Source organism: Panicum virgatum, chromosome 3N (genome assembly GCF_016808335.1).
Source record: "Panicum virgatum strain AP13 chromosome 3N, P.virgatum_v5, whole genome shotgun sequence".
NCBI classification, from domain to species: Eukaryota; Viridiplantae; Streptophyta; class Magnoliopsida; order Poales; family Poaceae; genus Panicum; species Panicum virgatum.
Window position 1 is genome coordinate 66,517,458 of NC_053147.1, and position 21,771 is coordinate 66,539,228.

The 21,771-nt window shown below is 47.6% G+C and overlaps 1 long non-coding RNA gene, 1 other non-coding gene and 1 pseudogene across 3 annotated transcripts; 2 read left to right on the forward strand and 1 right to left on the reverse strand.

Moving 5' to 3' along the window:
- Positions 1 to 21: 21 nt before the first annotated feature.
- Positions 22 to 2,721, reverse strand: LOC120666883. Of its 2 annotated transcripts, none has more exons than XR_005671918.1 (4): positions 2,379 to 2,721; positions 2,222 to 2,315; positions 404 to 517; positions 22 to 326 (listed from the first exon to the last, which is right to left on the reverse strand). It is a non-coding gene; the product is annotated as an uncharacterized LOC120666883 (long non-coding RNA). The 2 variants fall into 2 exon arrangements; XR_005671917.1 differs by having other exon boundaries at positions 2,222 to 2,304; positions 2,379 to 2,719.
- A 2,770-nt stretch (positions 2,722 to 5,491) lies between these two features.
- LOC120668037 lies at positions 5,492 to 9,373 on the forward strand (annotated as a pseudogene).
- An 11,686-nt stretch (positions 9,374 to 21,059) lies between these two features.
- Positions 21,060 to 21,166, forward strand: LOC120668199. The gene has a single exon (XR_005672298.1). It is a non-coding gene; the product is annotated as a small nucleolar RNA R71 (small nucleolar RNA).
- Positions 21,167 to 21,771: the final 605 nt, after the last annotated feature.

Consider the following 21,771-nt stretch of genomic DNA (forward strand, 5'->3'; position numbering starts at 1 on the left):
CTCAAAATGCCAGCACGTGTGAAACTCAAAATCTGCGACGTACAAAATATATTCAATTCATTCTCAACCGATCACAATGCAAGCCAGAGTAGTTTTCCATTGATCAAATCCCAACACGTCCAATTCATCCATCACACAACAGGATAAAATTCTTGAGAAATTCATGAAGACAGAAGCAGAAGCACGCAGAAGCAGAAGCTGCACTTGCATGTCTCGTGGCAGGATAACAGCAGAAGTAGAAGCACGCGTGAACATGCTGCCAAAGGAAGAAAGAAACAATACTGCCAAAAATCTCTTGCAGGAACTAAAGTAGTAGGAGCATACATCTGAAGGCACAACCAAGAACAATATATAAGAGCCTGTTATTCTTCAACAAATGGAATGGTCAGAAACAAATGCTAACCTGCATGGAAACAAGCTCAATGGTCCCACCATTTCCAGCTGGTAACATTGTAAAGACTTCAAGACCCCGACAACCACGAAACCAACTTGGACGGTCCTTCAAGATCTCCACAATCTATCAAGCAAGCTATCATAAGAAACCTCCAGAGAATTTACTAAGAGCAACAGTATGTTCCAAAAAATTTCATTAAAAAGTTCCAAGTTTTGGAACGAAGTGGCACTAGAGGATAAGTGTCCAACATTGCAAGGTAGATATGAACAGAAGATTTAGTAAAGAATCCTTGTATATGAAGCACCTAAGCTACCTGTTTTAAGAAAATTATTTTAACCAAATAATACAAAAACGATTTTAGCCCACTGAGAGAGCTGTATTTGAGGTTATATACATTTAAACCTGCAACCTAATTTAATCAGCAAGCAGCACATAAGCATCTCCAGAAGCTACACAAATAACACAATATATTACTTTAGACGAATTAGGAGTTGCCTAGCCAACAGCTCATATATTCTCCAGTTATATGATCTATACACCCCATTTGTAATAAAGGAATGAGTTTTCATGACTGATGCGAGTGTCAATTTTTTTTTGAAAGAAATGATGTTTCAAGTTGTTTTCCCATTGCTGTCTCAGCACAGTCCCCTCCCCTGGAGCTCCTTTGATGAGCAAGACTTTCTTGTGCTTGAAACTCTGCAGGCAAATGTCAAACTCTCCACAGCTAGGCCACTGTGTCTCTCCGCACACCAGGAACAGTGTAAAGACCGGAGATGAGATGCAGACTGATTGATCTTTTCTTCTTCCTTCAAACTATTAATAACAGGGTTCATGGCCATCAAGTAACATAGGTGACTAAAATAGCATGCAGCAATTCATGAACATGTAAATATCTAACAGCCCATCAGTGACCTGTCAGAAAGGCCTTGACAACCACAAACAAATTTATTAAAATGCAAGCAATATGTCAGACTAAAATAGCATGCCGCAATTCATCAAAACCACCAAGAACACCATCTGAAAAGAATCATGCAGAACATACCAAAACACACAAAGCAACAGTCCTGCATGCACACAGTTTAGTCACTGCCTTACTGCCCAAAGCACCACCATTAAAACAGATGTACTCTATGTTTCATCAGCATATGAATAATGTGTAAAAAAAAAGAGTCTCTAGTGACTAAACTGTAATGATGCAAACCAGGAATACCCATATATAGTGATGTGCGTATGTGAGATATATATAGTTCTTTTCTCAGTACAGAAAGAACGGATGAGGCATGAACATTGGAAACTTCTGTGACTGCTTGCTTCCACCAGTTGGTATGCAAGTTTTAGAGATATCAAACTAAGATTCAGAATCCAGTTACCATCAAACTTTGCAGCAGAACGGATGAGTTTATTAATACTGAGACATAAATGTACTAAATTCGGAATCCAGTTACCATCAAACTTTGCAGCAATTGGTATGCAAGTTTTAGAGACACGCTCGGAAACTAAAAAAAATTTCAAGCGTAAAGGACATGCTCAGAAACAGGGCCATCATTTATGTCGAGATTAATCCGTGATTCGTTTCTTTTTGTGCAAAGCAAATTGAATACATTATCACATCTTTCTGTGACTGCTTGCTTCCACCAGTTGTTATGCAAGTTTTAGAGATATTAGCCGGCAGCAACAACATTAGCATATTATTTTCATAGGGTACCAGGACTGAATGACCATATAATAATTTACCATACATTAACAGTTTGGATATAAAATAGAGTGATTATTGGAGATGACAAAGGAACCGATGCAAAGTGATTTTCCTCAGCAACCAGAGCTTACCTAGGCCAACAATGTCGATTGAAGTGATCAGCAGGTTGTGAATCTTGGAGATGCCAGCCAATCAGATCAGAAATCACCAAGATCTAAACAAGATCTAGAAATCAGGAGAGAGGAGATCAAACCCTAGGCAATATAGGAGAGGAGAGGAAGAACTCACATATGACGAGGAAGTGGAGGCACCGTGGTGGCTCTGGAGGCGGCGGCGGCCGAGGTGGTGCCATCGTCGCAGATCGGATGCCGTGGGGGTGCGAAGGCGGAGCAGCATCACCAACAGGGAGCTGCAGGGGTGGCGTCTAGACGGGGGTGGAGCGGCAGCGCCGAGCCGAGCCTTGGAGCGCAGGTGAAGCGGCAGCAGAAGCAGGGAGGCAGAGCACGCGGCGCGGCGGCGGAGCGCTCGCCTCGCCTCGCGTCGCTCGCGAGCGGACAGGGATGATGTTCCCGGACCCAAGAGGTGGGGACGAGTCTCCCCGGGGAAAACGCGAGGATCGGGTCGCCGAGCCCCCCGGCGTGGGCTTCCAAACATCAGGGAAATTTAGCCCGGGTTAAACTTCCACGTGGGCCTCTAGCCCAGGGAAAAGTCCGGGATCCCCGCCGGGATTGGGACTCCCAAACTAGCCCTAAAGCGAAACCCCCTGCAACCACCGGTCCGACCAGAATAGAGCGGTGGCACCGTCTCCAAGTTCCAGATAGATGGAGGCCCGAAACATTGCATCGACCACGGGCTCCCTATCGTCACTCAGATGTAGCCAAGGTCTGGAGGGATCTGTTCGACGCAACCACAACCATTTCATTCGGAGAGCAAAACCAAAACGGTTCAGATCCAAGATCCGCAAACCACCAAGATCAGGAGGCCGGCACACACGCGGCCAGGCAAGAAGACAGTGACCATTCTTAGCCGACGCCGCACCAGACCACAAGAAGCCTTTACGAATCTTATCAATGCACTGGATTGCCCAAGGAGAGATCTTGATAGGCACCGCACAACAGTATGCGTGGGAATTGCAGACAAGGTGGACTTGATGAGCACTGTACGACCAGCTTTATTGAGCAAGTTTGCCTTCCAGGATGGCAAACGCTTGGCGACCTTATCAATCAGTGGTTGCATATCTATCTTCTTGAGCTTCTTAATTCCTAGAGGTATTCCCAGGTAAGTAATGGGAAAAGGGTCGATCTTTGCTGGGAAGTTTGTTAAGAGTGTAACCGCGGCTTGCAAATCACACTGAATAGCTGGCTGAACTTCCATCTGCCTGAACTTGAAATTTCAAATGGCACCACATGTGTTTCATTTCAAAGCCCCAAACACACACCTGATAGTGTAACGAACTTGGCCTCATTTAGGCCATTTCGAGTGATTTTGGTGATCGAGTGAGAACGCAATCAATGTGACTAACGAGTTTGCGAGATCATATTTGTAGGATTTCTTAGGTCCCTTGGATGACGTATGTCCAATGCACCGTCGAGACGAGATGTCCAATGCACCGTCGAGATGAGATGTCCAATGCAACGTTGAGACAAGACGTTCAATGTGCTGTCGAGATGAAACGTCCAATCCACCGCAAATATATCAAGTCGCAGTGAAAAAGCAGAGACGAGATGTCCAAATGACCGCTGCGACGAGTCGGACAAGTGGAACAAGAAACAGAAAATTCCAGTGGGGTCGGATAATCCGAATGTGACAGGTCGGATAAACACTTCAAAGCAGCCGGATTATCCGACGCGTTGAAAACACATGTCAGATTTTGAGTAAGAGTATTCTGCAGAGAGCATATTTTCAGGGTTGAAAATTTCCTATGGGGTCGGATTATCCGACGCTATGCAAACTGAAGGTCAGACAAAGACTCGAGTGATTCTGCAGAGAGCCTGTATTCGCAAGATGGATTTTTGGCTACAGGGTCGGATGATCTGACGTGGTAGTCTCTGAGCGTAGGACTAATGAGCAGTGGCAATGATCAGTAACCATTGTTTGGAATTCAAATATGGCAGTTGCACCGGATGATCCAACGCGCCATTCACAGAGCGTCGGACTAATGGGTCGGATGAATGACATCAGCAGATCGTTTGAATTGTAACTGCTTCAGGGAAATGATAGTGGGGTCGGATGATCCGACGCCCTTGGGCAGGCACCGTCGGATTATCCGACGCCTACGCAGAAAAAATGGTAACGGCTCAAAACGGCTAGTTCGACTTGGTTTCCTATATAAGCGCCTCACCCCGGCCATTTTGGAGTTGCTAGAGTTCAGAGAAACCCTAGGCACTTTGAAGAACATCTCCAAGCCAACCAAGAGCAAATTGATCACATCTTTAGGATTAGTTCTAGATTAGCTCTTGAGTGAGTGGGCAAGGTTGTGTACCTTGTGAGCTGGTTCTTGAGTGAACGAATGTGTATCTCGGTGAGCCGGCCATCCTTGGAGTCTTGGTGCTTCGCCGGCACGTCTTCGACCCTCCGGCTTGGTGTGGAGCGGCGACGACAAGCTTTGTGCGGGGGACGTGGAGACTCCCTTCCTTGGTGGAGAAGCTCCTTAGTGGAACCCGGGATTAAGGTGACCGTGGACTCCGTGTCTTCAGAAGAGAGTTGATTGCCGAGAAGCAATACTCTTTGTGAGTGCTTCAACAGCGTGGATGTAGGTGTGCCTTTGTGGCTAACAGAACCACGGGATAAATCCTCGTGTCACAAGAGTTTACTTTCTCTCGTCTCTCTTTAAGCTTCCGCATTTACTTATTGCAATATTTGTGTGCCTTTACTTTCTAGAGTAGAATCTTAATAAGATTGGCTATAGGTTGCATAATTCTTTTGGGATGAGGGTTTTTACACTAGAAGAACACTAGGTGCACATTTAGGTAGTATGTCTTAGTTTAATTTATGTGCAAATAGTTAGAGTTTGAGGTTAAGGTTTTTAGTTTGCCTAATTCACTCTCTCCCTCTCTTAGGCTACGAGCACCCGATTCCTTTGATGCAAATGGCACGTGCACGTATGATTTTTTCCAAGCCACTTTTCTGAATGAAGACTTGAACACAAAACCACCACAACTTGTTTAGAAAATGCATGTGTCCTAGCATGCAGTCAAGAGTCATTTTGGCTGCTGACTCTGAACGACTCAGGATTGGGAAAAGATCTTCCACCCCTGAGCATCAGGGTCAAAAGAGTTCTGAGCATCAGCTGTCTGTCTGCACGATTTGGAAAGAGGGCTACGTCTCAAAGAGAAGAGGGAGACGACGACAGAATGAAGGTGAAAGAAAAAACAGCAAGAAACGGCGTCGGTGGCCGGCCGATGGCCAGGGCTTCTCATCGCCATCTCGTTTTCGCCCTCACCACCGTCGTCGCCTTGCTCCGCGCCGTGGCCAAGGACGACAACATCTTGCGGCCGTGGCCGCCTGACTGCTCGACGGCGGACAACTACTCGGCCGGCAGCCAGTAACAGAGGAACCTCGCCCATCTCCTGTCCAGGCTCCCCGCGGCGGCCGGCGACAACGGCTGGTTCTAGGAGGGCAGCGCCGGCGCGGGCGCCGACCAGGTGTTCGGCCTCGTCATGTGCTACGCCGACTATAACGCGACGGCGTGCCGGGACTGCCTCTCCAGGGCGCCCGCCGGGATCACGACGGTGTGCCCGGGCAGCCGGAGCGTCCGCGCCATGTACGACGCGTGCGTCCTCCAGTACTCGGACACGCCGCCAATTCCGGCCACCGCCGACCTCGCCGTCCTCTACAGAGTGTACCTGTCTTTCCCTGGGGTGTCCGTCACCTCGGAGGGCCTGCGGGAAGCCTGGGTGCCGCTGATGAGCGAGCTCACGGGCGGCGCCGCCGCCTCGCCGCTGCGGCTCGCCAACGGCAGCACGCCGTACTCGAGCTCGCAGCAGGAGATGAACGGGCTGGCGCAGTGCACGAGGGACCTCAACGCCAGCGAGTGCGCGCGATGCATCAGCAACTACGCCAGCCAGCTGGGGAAGGTGTTCACCAACAACTCCGGCGGCGACTTCAAGGGGTACAGCTGTTACCTGCGTTACCAGGTGGCTGCGCTCGACATCACCCTGCCGCCGGCGCCCGTGCCGGCGCCGCCAGCTCCAGGTAAACATTCGATTCACGTACGCAGACCTCACCTTTATCGATTGGCGAAGCACCTTCACTCCACAGGACCTTCATCGTCTTCCAAGAAGGGGATTGTCATTGACGTGTCCGTCTCCGTCGGTTCCGTCTCGACCTTGATGGTTCTGGGCTTCTCCGGGTGGCTTCTTCTCCGGTGGCGGCGGCGGAAGATGGCTAAACTCCACGAGGAAACGTTGGCGATGGAAGACGAATTCGATAAAGGGACCGGGCCAAAGCGGTTCCGCTACGGCGAGCTCGCCATTGCCACGGACAACTTCTCGGACAGGCAGAAGCTCGGGGAAGGCAGGTTCGGGTCGGTGTACAGGGGATTCCTGAGGGAGATGAACCTTCACGTCGCCATCAAGAGGGTGTCCAAGGGCTCCAAGCAGGGGAGGAAGGAGTACGCCTCGGAGGTGAGGATCATCAGCCGGCTGCGGCACCGCCACCTGGTGCAGCTCGTCGGCTGGTGCCACGGCGGCGGCGACCTCCTCGTCTACGAGCTTGTAATGAACATGGCACCATTTATGCCATTTCGAGTGATTTTGGTGATCGAATGACAACACAACACTTAAACTAATATGATTGTTAAGATTATAATTCTCAGGCTTTTAGGTTCAAGTGATGACAAAGAGAGAGAAGATAGACGTAGCAAGACCCGAAGGGCCGCCCCTACGGGGGTTCCGCTACCCGGTTAGCGGACGGGGGTCGAGGGGGAGCCGCCCCTCGCGGGTCTCAGGGCAGCGCCCTGAAAGCTCTTCGGTTAGGAGCACCAGAAGAACCGACGCCAGGGGCACCGGTGCATCCGACGCTTGTCGGAAGAACCGACGCTACGATGTTTGGTGCAGGAGGAAATCGAAGCCAAGTTAGCCTAGAGGCACCGGTTGAACCGACGGTCCAAGAAAGGGCCTCGGTGCATTGGCCGTCCTATGTTCCAGAGACGATGTCAAGAGCCCAGAAGAAGTTTCTTCAGCACCGGTTCAACCGACGGTGCATCGGTGCATACCACCGGAGTAATGACGTCAGCGTTCAGAAAAAGATCCTTCAGCACCGGTTGAACCGACGAGGCATCGGTGCATTGCATCGGTTCAACCGGTGGTCACTGTAGCAGCAGTCAGAAGTTTAACAGCTACTCCGTGGCTTAGAGTGACCGGATGAACCGACGCTACCCCGCCAAGAGGCATCGGTTCTTCCGGTGGTACGCAGATTTTCAGCTGACCGTTGGAGCAACGGCTACAAGACTTGGTGGCCTATATATACGCCTCACCCCGGCCATTTGAAGATTGCTAGAGTTGCTGGACATCCCACACACACCCAAGAACATCTCCAAGCCATACAAAAGCATCAAGATCATATCCTTAGCCCTTAGCACACTTTAAGAGTGTTGTGTAAAGGATTAGCTCTTAGTGAGTGAGATTGCAAGGCTTAGAGTCTTTGTGCTGTGGTTCATTAGTGAACCAAAACAAGAGCTTGGTGCGCCGGCACCTTGGAGCGTGAAGCTCGCCGGCAACGTCATCGACCCTCCGACTTGGTGTGGAGCGGTGACGACATCTTTGTGCGGGGGATGTGGAGACCCCCATCCTTTGTGGAGTAGCTCCTTAGTGGAACCCGGGGCCAAGGTGACCGTGATTGTGTTCACGGAAGAGACTTGGTGGCCGAGTAGCAATACTCTTAGTGAGTGCTACAACAACGTGGATGTAGGTGTGCCTTTGTGGCTAACCGAACCATGGGATAAACACCCGCGTCAAGAGTTTGCTATCTTCTATCCCTCTCCTTAAGCTTCCGCATTTCATACTAGCAATTTGTATGCCTTTACTTTCATAGAATAGTTTCTTAATAGGAAAGGCTATAGGTTGCTAAACTCTTTTGGGATAGGGGTTTTACACTTGAACAACCTAGTTGCACATCTAGATAGCATGTTTTAGTTTATGTTTTGTGCAAACTAGTTGGAGCCATAGGTCTAAGTTTTTTATTAGTGCCTAATTCACCCCCTCCCCCTCTTAGGCTAGAGCACCCGATCACTTTCAGAGCTGATACCCAACGGTAGCCTCGACAAACTATCATGGTCACTCAGGCAAGTGTTGACAATCTCAAGCAGTTGCCTTTTATTTCATTTTTTTTTCTGTCTACTAGGCACAATCTCAAGCAGGACCTCTAAGATTTTCCACCCAAAGCATCTCGTGTTTTTTCTTTAAGATCAAAACTCTAATAGAATAAAATTGCAACTAGTAATATCAAGATCCTTCAAGATCATGTATTCTGCAGGCACAAGATTGTTCTCGAGATCGCCTCGGCGATTCTTTACCTGCACCAAGAGTGGGAGCAGTGCGTCCTGCACAGGGACATCAGGGGCGGAGACAGGGGGCGGGTAGGGGTCTGACCCCTATGGTTCCCAAATTTATATTGAATATTTGAATTTTAATTAAATTTTTATATAAATTAGTATGATTGGCTCTCCCTAATAATGAAAAAAATAAATTCCTGACTCCGCCCCCAGGGACATCAAGCCGAGCTACGTGATGCTGGACGCGACCTTCAACACCAAGCTCGGTGACTTCGGGCTCGCCAAGCTCGTCGACCACGCCCGGGGCTCGCACACCACGGCGGTCACCGGCACGCTGGGGTACATGGACCCGGAGTGCAGGGTGAGAGGCCGGGCCAGCGCCCAGTCCGATGTCTACAGCTTCGGCGTCCTCCTCCTCGAGGTCGCGTGTGGCCGGGCCCCCGCCGTCGTGCTCGACGACGACGGCGCCGTGATCCACCTGTCGCAGCACGTGTTGGAGCTCCACGGCCAGGGAAGGGCCCTCGACGCCGCCGACCCGCGGCTGGGCGGGGAGTTCGACGCCCGGGAGATGGAGAGCGTGCTGGTGGCCGGGCTCCGGTGCACGCAGGGCGACCGGAGCACGAGGCCGTCCATAAGGCAGGTCCTCGCCGTGCTGCGGTTCGAGCTGCCGTTGCCGAGCCTCCTCCCTGCGAGGGCGCCGGTGGTGGTCTACACGCCGCCGGCTGGCCTGCTGATGAACTCTGATCCATCTTCTCATGGGACAGACAGCACCTCTGCAACGTCAACCTAGCGCCTGTTGGGAATGATCTCATCTTAACCTTGCGTTACGATAACTAGTCTATCAACCGTGCTTCCGCATGGATTAATTAGAATTAATATAAATATAAAAATAATAATTATAATTATCCATCTCATGTCAATTTTCATCTATTAAATATTTTAACACATACACCAATATATATATATATATATTTATTATTATCTAGTTACAATAGATTTTATTTTGCATCACACCTCCATATATATTTGATATATATTTAGTTGAACTATTTATTTGTAAATAGTCACCATATCATGGATATTATTTTTATATAAACAACAATATAAATATATATTAAAAATGAAATAGTAATTTAGAATTTTATATTGATTCACTTTAATATTTATTATAACTATATAATTTAGATTCAGATTTAGTAGTAACTTAACTTGTAGTAATATTGTCATAATTGGATAATTGATAACTCTTGGCACTTATGCATGGATTATCGTGCGCTGAACGAACAGAAGGTGAAGGATAAGTTTCCCATTCCGGTGGTGGATGAACTCCTGGACGAGCTTCGCGGCGCTCATTTCTTCACCAAGCTGGACCTCCGTTCCGGCTACCACCAGGTGCGGATGCACCTCGACGATGTGCACAAGACGGCATTCCGCACCCATGAAGGCCTCTACGAGTTCCTGATCATGGCTTTCGGCTTCCAACGCACCGGCTACGTTCCAAGCTTTGATGAACGAGGTACTCCACCCCTTCCTCCATCGTTTCATCTTGGTTTTCTTCGATGACATCCTCGTCTACAGCGACTCCTGGGCGGAGCATCTTCGACATCTGCGCCTCGTCTTCGATGCCCTCCGCGCGCACCGGCTCTTCGTCAAGCGCAGCAAGTGCTCCTTCGGCACCTCCTCCGTGGCCTACCTAGGGCACGTCGTCTCGGCTGCGGGTGTGGCCATGGACGTCGACAAGGTGCGTGCGGTCTAGGACTGGCTGCAACCGCGCACTCCACGCGCCCTGCGTGGCTTCCTAGGGCTCACCGGCTACTACCGCAGGATTATTCAGGACTTCGGCGCGGCGGCCACCCTTCTCACTAGGCTCCTCCAGAAGGACGTGTTCGCATGGCCGCCGGACGACACGGCCGCCTTCGACGCCCTCAAGCGGGCGCTCACGACCGCATCCGTCTTGGTGCTTCTGGACTTCACCAAGCCTTTCCTCATGGAGTGCGACGCCTCGGGCTCCTGCTTTGGCACGGTGCTACACCAGGACTCAGGGGCGATCGCCTTCTTCAGCCGTGCTGTCGCTCCACGACACCAGGCGCTCGCTGCATATGAGCGCGAGCTCATCGGCCTCGTGTACGCCGTTCGGCATTAGCGGCCGTACTTGTGGGGGCGCTCCTTCGTCATCAAAACGGATCTTTCGAGCCTCAAGTTCCTCCTCGACCAGTGCCTCGCCACCATCCCGTAGCACCATTGGGTGAGCAAACTATTGGGTTTTGACTTTTCTGTGCAGTACAAGCCAGGCCGCACCAACATCGTCGCCGATGCGCTGTCCCACCGAAACACCGACACTGAGCTGCACTCCGTCTCGGCACCGTCATTCGACCTCTTCACCGAGTTTCGTGCCGCCAACTCCTCTGATCTGGCCCTGGTCGCTCTGGCGGAGCGGATCACATCCGGCGCGCTTCAGGCGCCCTGGGACCTAGTGGACGGGCTGGTGACTTTCAACCGGCGTATCTACGTGCCACCGTCTTCGCCTTTGCTGCAGGTGGCAGTAGCGGCAGCCCACGACGAGGGCCATGAGGGGGTCCAGCGCACTCTACAGCGCTTTCGCCGGGACTTCCACACGCCGGCTGCTCGGCGTCTCGTCCAGGACTACGTTCGGGCCTGCTTAGTCTGTCAGCGCAACAAGACTGAGAAGCTTCATCCGGCAGGCCTCCTCCAGCCCCTACAGATCCCCGCCGATGTCTGGTCCGAGGTGTCCATGGACTTCATGGAGGGTCTTCCTAAGGTCGGTGGCAAGTCTGTCATCCTGACCGTGGTGGACCGCTTTTCTAAGGCGGCGCACTTCATTCCGCTTGGCCACCTGTACTCTGCTGAAACGGTGGCAAGCGCGTTCTTCGGCGAGATCGTCCGCTTGCACGGTGTTCCGACCTCGATTGTGTCGGACCGCGACCCGGTGTTCACCTCCGCATTCTGGAAGGCCTTGTTCAGTGCCACGGGCTCTAAGCTGCAGATGAGCTCCGCCTTCCACCCACAGTCGGACGGCCAGTCCGAGGCGGCCAACAAGGTCATCGCCATGTATCTCAGGTGCTCCACAGGCGACAGGCCGCGCCAATGGCTACAATGGCTTCCATGGGCCGAATATGTTTACAACACGGCATACAACACGGTGCTGGGCGACACACCATTCAAAGTGGTATATGGCCGCGAACCACCTTCGCTTCGCTCTTATGAGCCGGGAGAAATCCGGGTGCCCGCAGTGGCACGTTCGCTGGCGAGCCGTGATGAGCTCTTGGTGGATGTTCGGGTTCATTTGGAGCAGGCACAAAAGAAGATGAAGTCCTACTACGACAAGAACCACCGGGAGCTCTCGTTCGCAGTCGGCGATTGGGTGTGGTTGCGTCTTCGGCATCGCACTGCATCGGGCATCATCGACACAACCAAGGGTAAACTGCGTCAGCACTTCTTTGGACCTTACCAGGTAGTGGCTGTTATCAACCCCGTCGCTGTGTGCTTGGCTTTGCCACCCCGAGCTCGCATTCATGATGTGGTCCATGTCAGCTTCTGAAGCCGTTTAAAGAGGAGCCTCCATCTGCGCCACCTGCTCTCCCTCCGCTACACCATGGCGCCGTGGTACCTCAGCTGGATCGTGCTCTGAAGAGTCGCTTGTACCGTGGCGTTCGTCAAGTCCTCATTCAGTGGAAGGGCGCCCCTCCATCAGCTGCATCTTGGGAGGACCTTCAGGAATTCCAGGAACGCTATCCGTCGTTTCAGCTCGAGGACGAGCTGCTGGTTGAGGGGGGAGAGATGTCATGTGGGGCCGTGTGTATGAGCGCCGCCACATGAGGAAGGACGTGGCTGGTTAGGAAATATATTAGATTAGCATCTTTAGTTTGGTTAGTTGAGATGTTGGAGTTTATCTCCTTTCTGTTAGCTGCGGATTGGTTTGGAGTGCAAGGCCTTGTGCCTATATTATTGTAATCTGGGATTAATGAAAGACAAGCTAAGAGTTATCTTCCTCCTAACCTCTATCAGGCCGCAAGAACAGTAGGGTTCGACCCTGCCTTGTCGTGTGTCCTATCCTTGTTCTATAACATATTTGGTTCCCAATTGTATAAGAGATAGGGATCCTCTGCTCAATCAATTCATAGTGTGTTGATGTTATTTGTGTAGTTGCAAAAGCAGCCGCAACAGATGCTGAACCTTGAGCCGGTAGCGCCTAAATCTTATTTTTGTGGGCTAAACTTTAAATTGTACTGATAAGTAGCTCAGTTTAAAATCTTGTTGGAGTCTAACCATGTCATTTCCTTACATTGCTGCATTGAATTTTCATTTGGCTTCTTGGTACATGAGGTGTAAATTGTTTTTAGTTTAAACAATGCCTTTATTTTCTCCTGGAGACATGGCCTTTGAATAACATGTAAGTATGTAACTACCATGGATCTGTCAAAATATGTCTTGAACATTAGGAGCAATTTATCATGCATATATTATGATTAAACACAGATGGTACGCTATTCTTTTTCATGTATCTGATCAACTTTCTCTATGCAGGATGTTCTATTGACCTGGTGGAGCATCTGCGTTGTTTTCTGGTAAAGATGCCTGTAGGGCATTGGCCAAGATGTTCTTTGAACTGCAGGAACTGAATGGTGAAATATCTTGAGGTTACACCATCATGTGAAGGTAGGGACCATGAGAAGAGCAGCGCCTGCGGCTCCAGCTCTGTCCAGCAGCAACCTCCAGCCCAGGTACTTGCATCCTCCAATTTGATCGTCCTCTAGCTGTTCGATTGGATTCGATTACATTCTATTTGGTTCCCAATTGTATAAGAGATAGGAATCCTCTGCTCGATCAATTCTTAGTGTGTTGATGTTATTTGTGTAGTTGCAAAAGCAGCCGCAACAGATGCTGAACCTTGAGCCAGCAGCGATAAGCTTGTCTTCGAGGCACACCGTCACAGTTCATGAGGCATTAAGTATTTAAGTTCTTGGTGACATCACGGGGGACGCGGATCGGAGCTGGAGCCCTACATTTCTGCTGCCACTCCATCAAGGGCGCCATCACCAGGTGATGTTTTTTTTTATTTCCTCTAATTTTTGCCTCCTGTTGATCGGATCCATGATGTAATCTTTGCATCACACCGTGGGATTGAAGACTGAACAAGAATGACGTACTGATGCAAATTATGTGCATTGCCTGGCACTATGCATACTCCATCCGTAATGGCCGCACGTCCATTTTCCTGTTAATGCCATCTTATTTGTGCTGCATCTTGACATCCAGAAAATGTTGAGTTAGCATATGCTTGTTAATTGTTATATATTTGATGAGATGCTTAATAGCTCAACCGATGCTGCAAACTCTGAACAACTCTCCTTATCCAAACAGAAGAACTACATCCTAGGAGTTTATTAACCCTCTAACTGAAACACTCTACCCTTCCTGATGGAAAAAATAACAGGGGATTAGCGTACGTCTGTACTTCTAACACCCCCATATTTTGCTCCCCTCCCTGTATGTATCACCGTGGCCAAATTGGCCAAGACGCCGACCAGACGCCGTGCGCGTGCCGCGCATCCCCGCCTATGCCGTGCCCATCCTGCCGTGCCCTTATCCCTTCGCCCAGGTGCCTCACCCCCTTCCTCTCCTCCCTAGACCACGCCGGCCTCCCTTGCTCTCGCCCGAGCTCCACCACTGGCCGCCATGGCCGCTGGCTCGCCCTGAATGCCGAGCTGCCATCCGAGCTCACCCCGACCTCCACCAATCTCCCTGGCGCACTCATGACCTCCCACTCTACCTCCCCAAGCCCCCAGACCGGCTGCGCCTTGCCCCACCGAGCCGGAACATGTGCGCCACCGCCGGTGCCAGCCATGGCCACTGCCCCCTCCATGGTGAACTCCCTCCTCCGGACCACCTCCGCTCGAGCCGAACCCCGGAACGGGTCCCCCTCGGCCCACTGAAGGTCTCCAACCCACCCCTACTCGTGCAGCCCCGCCGGACCGCCATCGGAGCGCCGCCGCCTACTGCTCTCGCTGCTAACCCCTTCCCGGTCGCCCCCGACCCCAACCGAGCATACACCCAGGTGGCCCTCACCTCCCTCATGCTCCACTACCCCTCCCTCACCGCCAACTGGGCACCACCTCGCCGGATTTTGGCCCGGACCGCCACTGACCTCTATAGGGGCCACATCACAAGAATTGAGTTCTTTCTAGGAGCCTTAGCGCATAAAACCAAGGACCTATCTGTAAAGTTTCGAATTCAACCCTTGTTTCAAAACTGCAAAATTGTAAAATTCATATAAAATCACATAAAAATCAAAAAAAGCAAATTAAATTTTTTTGGGTTCCTTGTGACAAGATCTACAATTTTTCTTACAGTCACATCATTAGTTTCTAAATAATTTTTGCTCTAGATTAAATGTTATTTTAAATAGCTACAAACTTTGAAAATGCAAACTAAATCTTAGAAAATTTTTAAAAAGGAAAGCGAAGATTTGGAATTCTTGTGAGTAGATCTATGCAGTAAATATATAACCTTATATGTGTTGGTAGAAAAATATTGCTCTAGATTTTTACAAATGCTTTTTAGGGATAAATTCGTATTTGTAGTTATGTTACTCCTTTGGCTATAAAATTTTTTATGTAGGCTATTCATATGATGCAATTACTGTGAAAAATGTTTCGGAATTATTGGTGCATGTATGCATGAGTTAATAATTTAACTTGTCTAGTTCTTAATAAATAATTTCTTTATATATAAAATCCTACAAAAATTATGTAAAATATGTTAATTCTATCCTAGCATGTTAGGTCCTGTTCTCTACCAATTTGTTTTCTATGTTTGTACTCATAAAATTTAATCGATCCTAGCAATTATAATTTAACTTATTTCTACTTTGTAGATATGATTTTACATGTATGCTCTTGAAATAAAAATTCTCCAGGGTCTAGCATGTTAGATTAGACTAAGTACCAGTGGCTGAAGTGTTTAAACCATGATTTATGCATGCCTAAAACATCAGCTAATAACTTCAGGTTATGAGTAGTTAAGTTAATCGGTATCCGAGATTGTTTGAGCATTAGTTTATTAAAGGAAAAAACTGTAGACATGAAGCATGATAAACTTAGCCTTACTTTATTTCTCAAACATGTTATTTTATGAAGTTAGATAGTTTATTTTATACTCAGTAAATATCTGCCCTATATATTCTAGGAGATGTACATTTATATTCACTGGCATTTCATGTAGAAACCGTAGTGAGGACGTCGTCTGCAAATTGGTCGTGAAGCCCAAGAACAACTGAAGTGGGCCCAAGATGAAACTCGCAAAGACCCGTCCCATGGCTGAGACAAATACTAACCCTGCTCAGCAAGAAAGGCAAGCCCTGAAGCATACCCCACTATTTTAAGTTATAAATCATTACATATTTATTACTTGTGCATTACATTTTTAGGAATTGTTTGAAACCTTAAATGCATGATCCCTAAGTTTTCTCAATTAATCCATTAGTATGTGTAGGTTGTTAGTACTGCCATGCTTAAATAGAATCTAGTAGAAGTCGAGTGATTTCCTGTCACTCGCGAGATATAGGACCACTTGGATTTTTATGGCAAAGTTACTTGAGAATGAATTAATGAGGAAATAAAAAAATAGAGTCCGGGCAGAGATGAGTTTGGTTAAGGATATGAAATGGATGGAAAGTAAGACTCCGCCTGTGTCGCTTAAGGCCCGTTCGTTGTTGGCAGTACTAATCGAGGATTGAACAGTAATAATCACATGCCGGGAGTAGGAGGTAGTCGAAACCGATAAACCTTGTACCTTCGTGTGTGTGAAAGTAGATTGAGCGTGATACCATTGTCTTATTCATGTGCTAGTCTATAACCCATGACTGACTGTTGATATTTCATAGCGTCTACTTCAGATACAAGGTTGTTCAGCATGATTCCTGTAATAGCATCAGAAATGCCCGGCATCGGTGCCAACAATGCCTCGACATTCCATATAGCAATTACTGGAAACCAAGCTATCATGAACCATGAATCATTCCGCACGCGGACGGAATCACCGGTGCAGCATTTTACCCAGAGAGTATTCCGGAGTGTCATTTATAATTCTGCAGGGAGGGTGGTGACTAAATTGTGTGGGTAGGCAAAATGAACTAATCTCAATGGAATATTCAATTGCATAAATAGGGGTAAGATAAATATTGGATAAGAGGTAGTGTGACACACAAGTGAACTCAGCTCTGCCAAAGGTAAAAAGAGGCAGGGAGCTAGGTAGAAGTTAGTTAATCAGGTCTCTCTAATGTTCTTATATCATTTATACAGTTTACTAGCACTTTATACTTTGCACAAGATATGGTTAGCCTCTATCTAATTATTCCTAATACAAGGGAGAACTGTGCAAATGGCAGACAGATATGACTATCTAGCCATCACATTATTTTATAACCCTCCTACCCCCTAACCGAACGTGGAGGATTATGATGGCACTAAACAGGGCTGTCACCGCCCGCAGGCTACCTCTACAAACCGTGGAAAAGGGCTACATCCAGCAACACTTAACTAATCCAGACACCATGTCTACACTAGTAAGTGATACTCTAGAATCCCGCGCAGAACCCCCACCCTTCGGATGGACAGACATCATACTAGAGCAAACATATGAATACTGGAGCATATAAAAGTTAACTAGAACTAAGTCTCTAACCAGGCAAAGCATATAGTAACAAAGCAAACTAATCATGCAATCTATGTCTAACACCGCATGGCATAAATCATGCAAATATAAATAACTGTAAGATAAGTCTATTACATACGACCGAACATTTCAAAAGAGAACTAGTAGCGAACCTATACCTATTCTCCGAAGCACGTCCGGCGACCCGACAAAAACTTCACCTAAACTCTGCTAGCCTAGAGTTACAAGAGAGTGTTTGAGATAGAGCTTCAACTTATGGTGTGTCCTCATTCTTACCCTCCCCCTCTCATATTTATAGAGGGTGCTAAGGGGGGGTCTCTAGGCCGATTACCAGCAGTCCAGGTGCCTTGAACCGACTTAAGGAAGGAGGGAGGAAGCTGCATGTCCAAGGGGGGAGGTCGGTGCTGCAGTGGGCTGGTCGGCCGACCATGGTTGTCGGTCGATGGCCCACTGGGCCCCACCACCTCCAGCTTCCTCCTGTGGCCTGCCACGTGTCTCCTAACCCCTGTTCCATGTGCCTAGGCTTGAGATATGTCAGTTTGATGCTCCATGTGGGCCCTTTGATCCATATGAGCTTGAATTCTGAGCTCTGATTGGTCGACAATTTTCCCCGTGGATCATTAGGTGCTCACAACCTGCATTTTACCTCTTTTTTCCAACATTGTATAATTTTTATGAGCATAGTGGGTTTAGGTTTTATTTGGGATAAATATGCATATGAAATATTTAAACTCTTAAGATTTTCTGATCAAATTGACTCTTGAAATTGGTCGCTAACAAGCGTCAACAAGTTTCCCCAAGCTGTCCTTTGCTCGTCCCGAGCAAAGTAGGACAAATCAGGTTGTTGATTAGAAAATCACTCTAAGTCATACTTACTTATCATGTCAGAATCTATAACAAAGTAGCTTATCTATGAATTTGAATAAGTTGGCTCACATACCTCAACCTTATCCTATACTCATCCATGGGGCTTTTAGCCTTCTCCTCATATTTAGCTGTTGAGAGTTAGAATAGTGCATAGAACCACATTTACTTATTCATAGATCAGCAATCCATCTGGAGATTTTTCTAAAAAAAAGATTTTCAACAAGCAAGGCAAAGTTCCTCAAATGATTCTCTCGAATCACTCAATATATGTATCCTTACCAGGGCAATGATGCCTTTTTCCTTTCCTACTAAAGGCTTTTGTGGAGCTCAAAGGTAGGATAAAAGAATAAGCATACTTGCACTTCATATATTGTAAAGTCAAAGAATGAATCCATGAAGAAACTAAATCATACAAATGTGATCAAGATGTGCATGTGTATGGAATGAGTGGTGATATGACTAACTCCTTGTCATGAATCATCTCTCTTTTATTTTTTTCATGGATATGGGCTATATACTTTTTTTTGACATGTCTTGTGAGCATGTGGCATATCTTCTTTGGGTATGCATCTTTTCTCTTTCTTTTTTTTCATAGCCCATACCATTGATGATAACATGGGGAGAGTGATCATGAAGCAATCATGGAGTTTTTATTTTATGGATGGATGGTGGATAATGCTAATTCCCAATGTAGGAATTTTGCACATGAACATGGGCGTGTACGTGGTCTTGATCACAAAGTACGAAAAGATTCTTACTAGGGTCACACAATTTGACAAAACTCAATGAAATAATAAGCAGCATATGGATAAGGTTTTGCAACAATTACTCATATGGCTCTGGTAGGTTTTTATCATTATCGAGAAACTTGCCTTCTTATTTTATTTCTTTCCAAAAATCAAACTCCAGACTTCAAGCATCACTTAGAAAAAGATCATATTGCTCTAATTACCGTATCTATACTCACAACAATTTAGACTTGGATTAAACATATGCAACCCATAGGATTTTCAGGTTTTTAGCAAGGGGTTTATCAAGCCAACAAACTCAAATTTAAGAGAGCTTCAAAGTTATAAACTAGACAGACAAAAAAAGTAGAAAAGAGCAATTTTTCATCCTTTCAACTCTAAAGAGATTTAAGCATTTCATAAGCATATGACGAAGGGAAATAAATATGATAGAACTAATTTTATTTTATTTTAACTAAAGAAAAGCAGTAAAGGATAAATTGACTTGGGGGAGGGAACCTCCCCCAAGCTAGCTCTTGGTTTAGGGTCTGATGAGCAGGACCTTTCTCCATACCTGGTTAGGTTGAGGTCGATTCGTCCATACCTAGAGAAGTGGTGGACGATGACGTCTTCTTCTTGCGCCACACCTTCTTGGTCTTCTTTGGTGTTGTAGGTGGCGCGGGTGAGAGATCCTTGGACGGTTGGCTGTAGGTTTCCCAAGCTGATTCTGTTGGTGACTCATGGATCTCCCCTTCCTCCCAGTCTGGTTCTGTTGGAGACTAATGGATCTCCCCTTCCTCCCATTTTGGTTCAATTGGAGGCTCATGAATTTTCCGGTCTTCCCAGGCTAGTTCTGTTGGAGGCTCATGGACCTCCCAGTCCTCCCAGCTGGGTTCAGCATGCAGCCCTTCTCTTTTGTCATCCTCATGAATCAGGAACAGTTCTTGCTTTTTGTTTTGAAACCTAAATTTCATGTTCTTTCCCATAATGAGGAGGCTGATCTTTCCAGTTCCAACATCAATGATTGCTCTGGCGTCTCTCAGAAATGGTCACCCAAGAATGAGAGATATCCCTAGATCTCCTTCCATATCGAGAACCACAAAATCGGCGATGATGAAAGTATCATTGACTTGTACTAGTAGATTCTGGACAATACCCTCAGGGTATCGTATGGTAGAGTCAGCCAGTTGTATGCACATCATGGTAGGGGAAAGAGTAGGATAACTGAGTTTCTCAAATGTGGTCTTGGGCATAATGTTGACACTTGCCCCAAGGTCACATAGAGCCTGCTCGAAGTGGCAATCATAGATCGAGAAGCTGATCATTGGTGTCCCGGTATCTCCTCCGACTGATGCTGCTAATTCACCTCACGATCCTCTTCTTGACCGTGTGAGCTTCTCAATGTAACTGGAGTAAGGTGCTTTCTGTGGTGGCTTCCCTCATCTTGCAGTTACTGCGTTGACACTTTCTAGGGTGGACTCGGACTGCCCCGAAATCTTCCCTGTGTCAACTGTAGGCGTAGCAGAAGACAACTGAGCTAGTTGGGTTTCTAGCATCTTGTTAAAGCTCAGCTGATTCTTGATAGCAGTGGAGAATCCATCCAACTTGGCCTGGATGGTCTCCAGGGACTTGTCATTGGCGGTCAGTTTCTTCTAGATTGTATCATTAATCTTCGCCTGACCAAAGACTAAATCCCTCAAGGTAGGCTGGTTCGGATTGAAATTTGAATTTCCATTGCCTCCTTGATAAAATAGGCGTGGTTGGCTTCACCCCTGACCTCCTTGTGGACGAAATCCATTGTTGTTGATGAACATGGCCTCTTCCTGGGTTTCTGGGCAGTCATTGCCCGAATGTCCAGTATTTCAATAGACCTCACATGTCATGCGAGCATCTAAGACTTGAAGTGTCTCAATTTGAGCCTTGTCTTGTGGATAGCCCTCAAATTTCTTATGGAGGAGATCAATCTTCGTAGCGAGCATGTCTGTTTCCTTGACAGAGTGCATGCCCCGCTGACATGGTTGGAGTCAGTCATCGCTCCAACCTTGGTTGGAAACCATCTTCTCAACTAAAGATGTAGCTCTTTTAGGGGTCAGTGAGAAGAAAGCTCCACCAGCAGCAGCGTCTACATGATCACGGGCTGTCTGAGTCAGCCCGTTGTAGAAACTTTGTAATATGAGCCAATTATCCATCCCGTGGTGTGGACATGCTAGGATGTACTCCTGAAGTCGCTCCCAAGCTTTAGGAATGGTCTCATTGGACGCTTGGTGAAAACTCGAAATCCTTCCACGGTGGGCATTGGTTTTGCCTGTTGGGAAGAACTTCATGTGGAATGCCTTGGTGCAATTATCCCAGGTATTTACTGAACTCCTGTTAGCATAGAACCACTGCTTCACTCTCCCCAGAAGAGAAAACAGAAATAATCGGAGCCGGATAGCATCTTGCGAAACTCCCTTGATAACAAAAGTGCTGCAAAGCTCCAGAAATTGCTGGAGGTGAGCGCTGGCATCCTCATTGGCCTTGCCACAGAAGGGGCTGGCCTGCACCATCTTAATTAAGCCTGTCTTGATCTCGAAATTCTCTCCCCCAGTGCTAACATATGGCCCGACAAGGACATTGCTGGCAGAAGGAGCAGAGAAATCTCAGAGAGTCTTCTGAGCCATGGAGTTAGAAGTGGATGGCGCACTAATGACTGGTTCTGATGCCAAGAGTGTACGCTAAGGAGGTACGACACGAGGTCGAACTCTTCTTAAGAGCGACTCTAGATTCTGCGTGAAGTTTTGCGGCAGATCAAAGCCAGTTATACACTACCCTGTTTTCATCACAACAATGGAGAAAACAAGCCAAGTAAGCCTGTTTAGCAAATGAATATCTATTTTCCTTTTGTTCATGACCTTGCCTA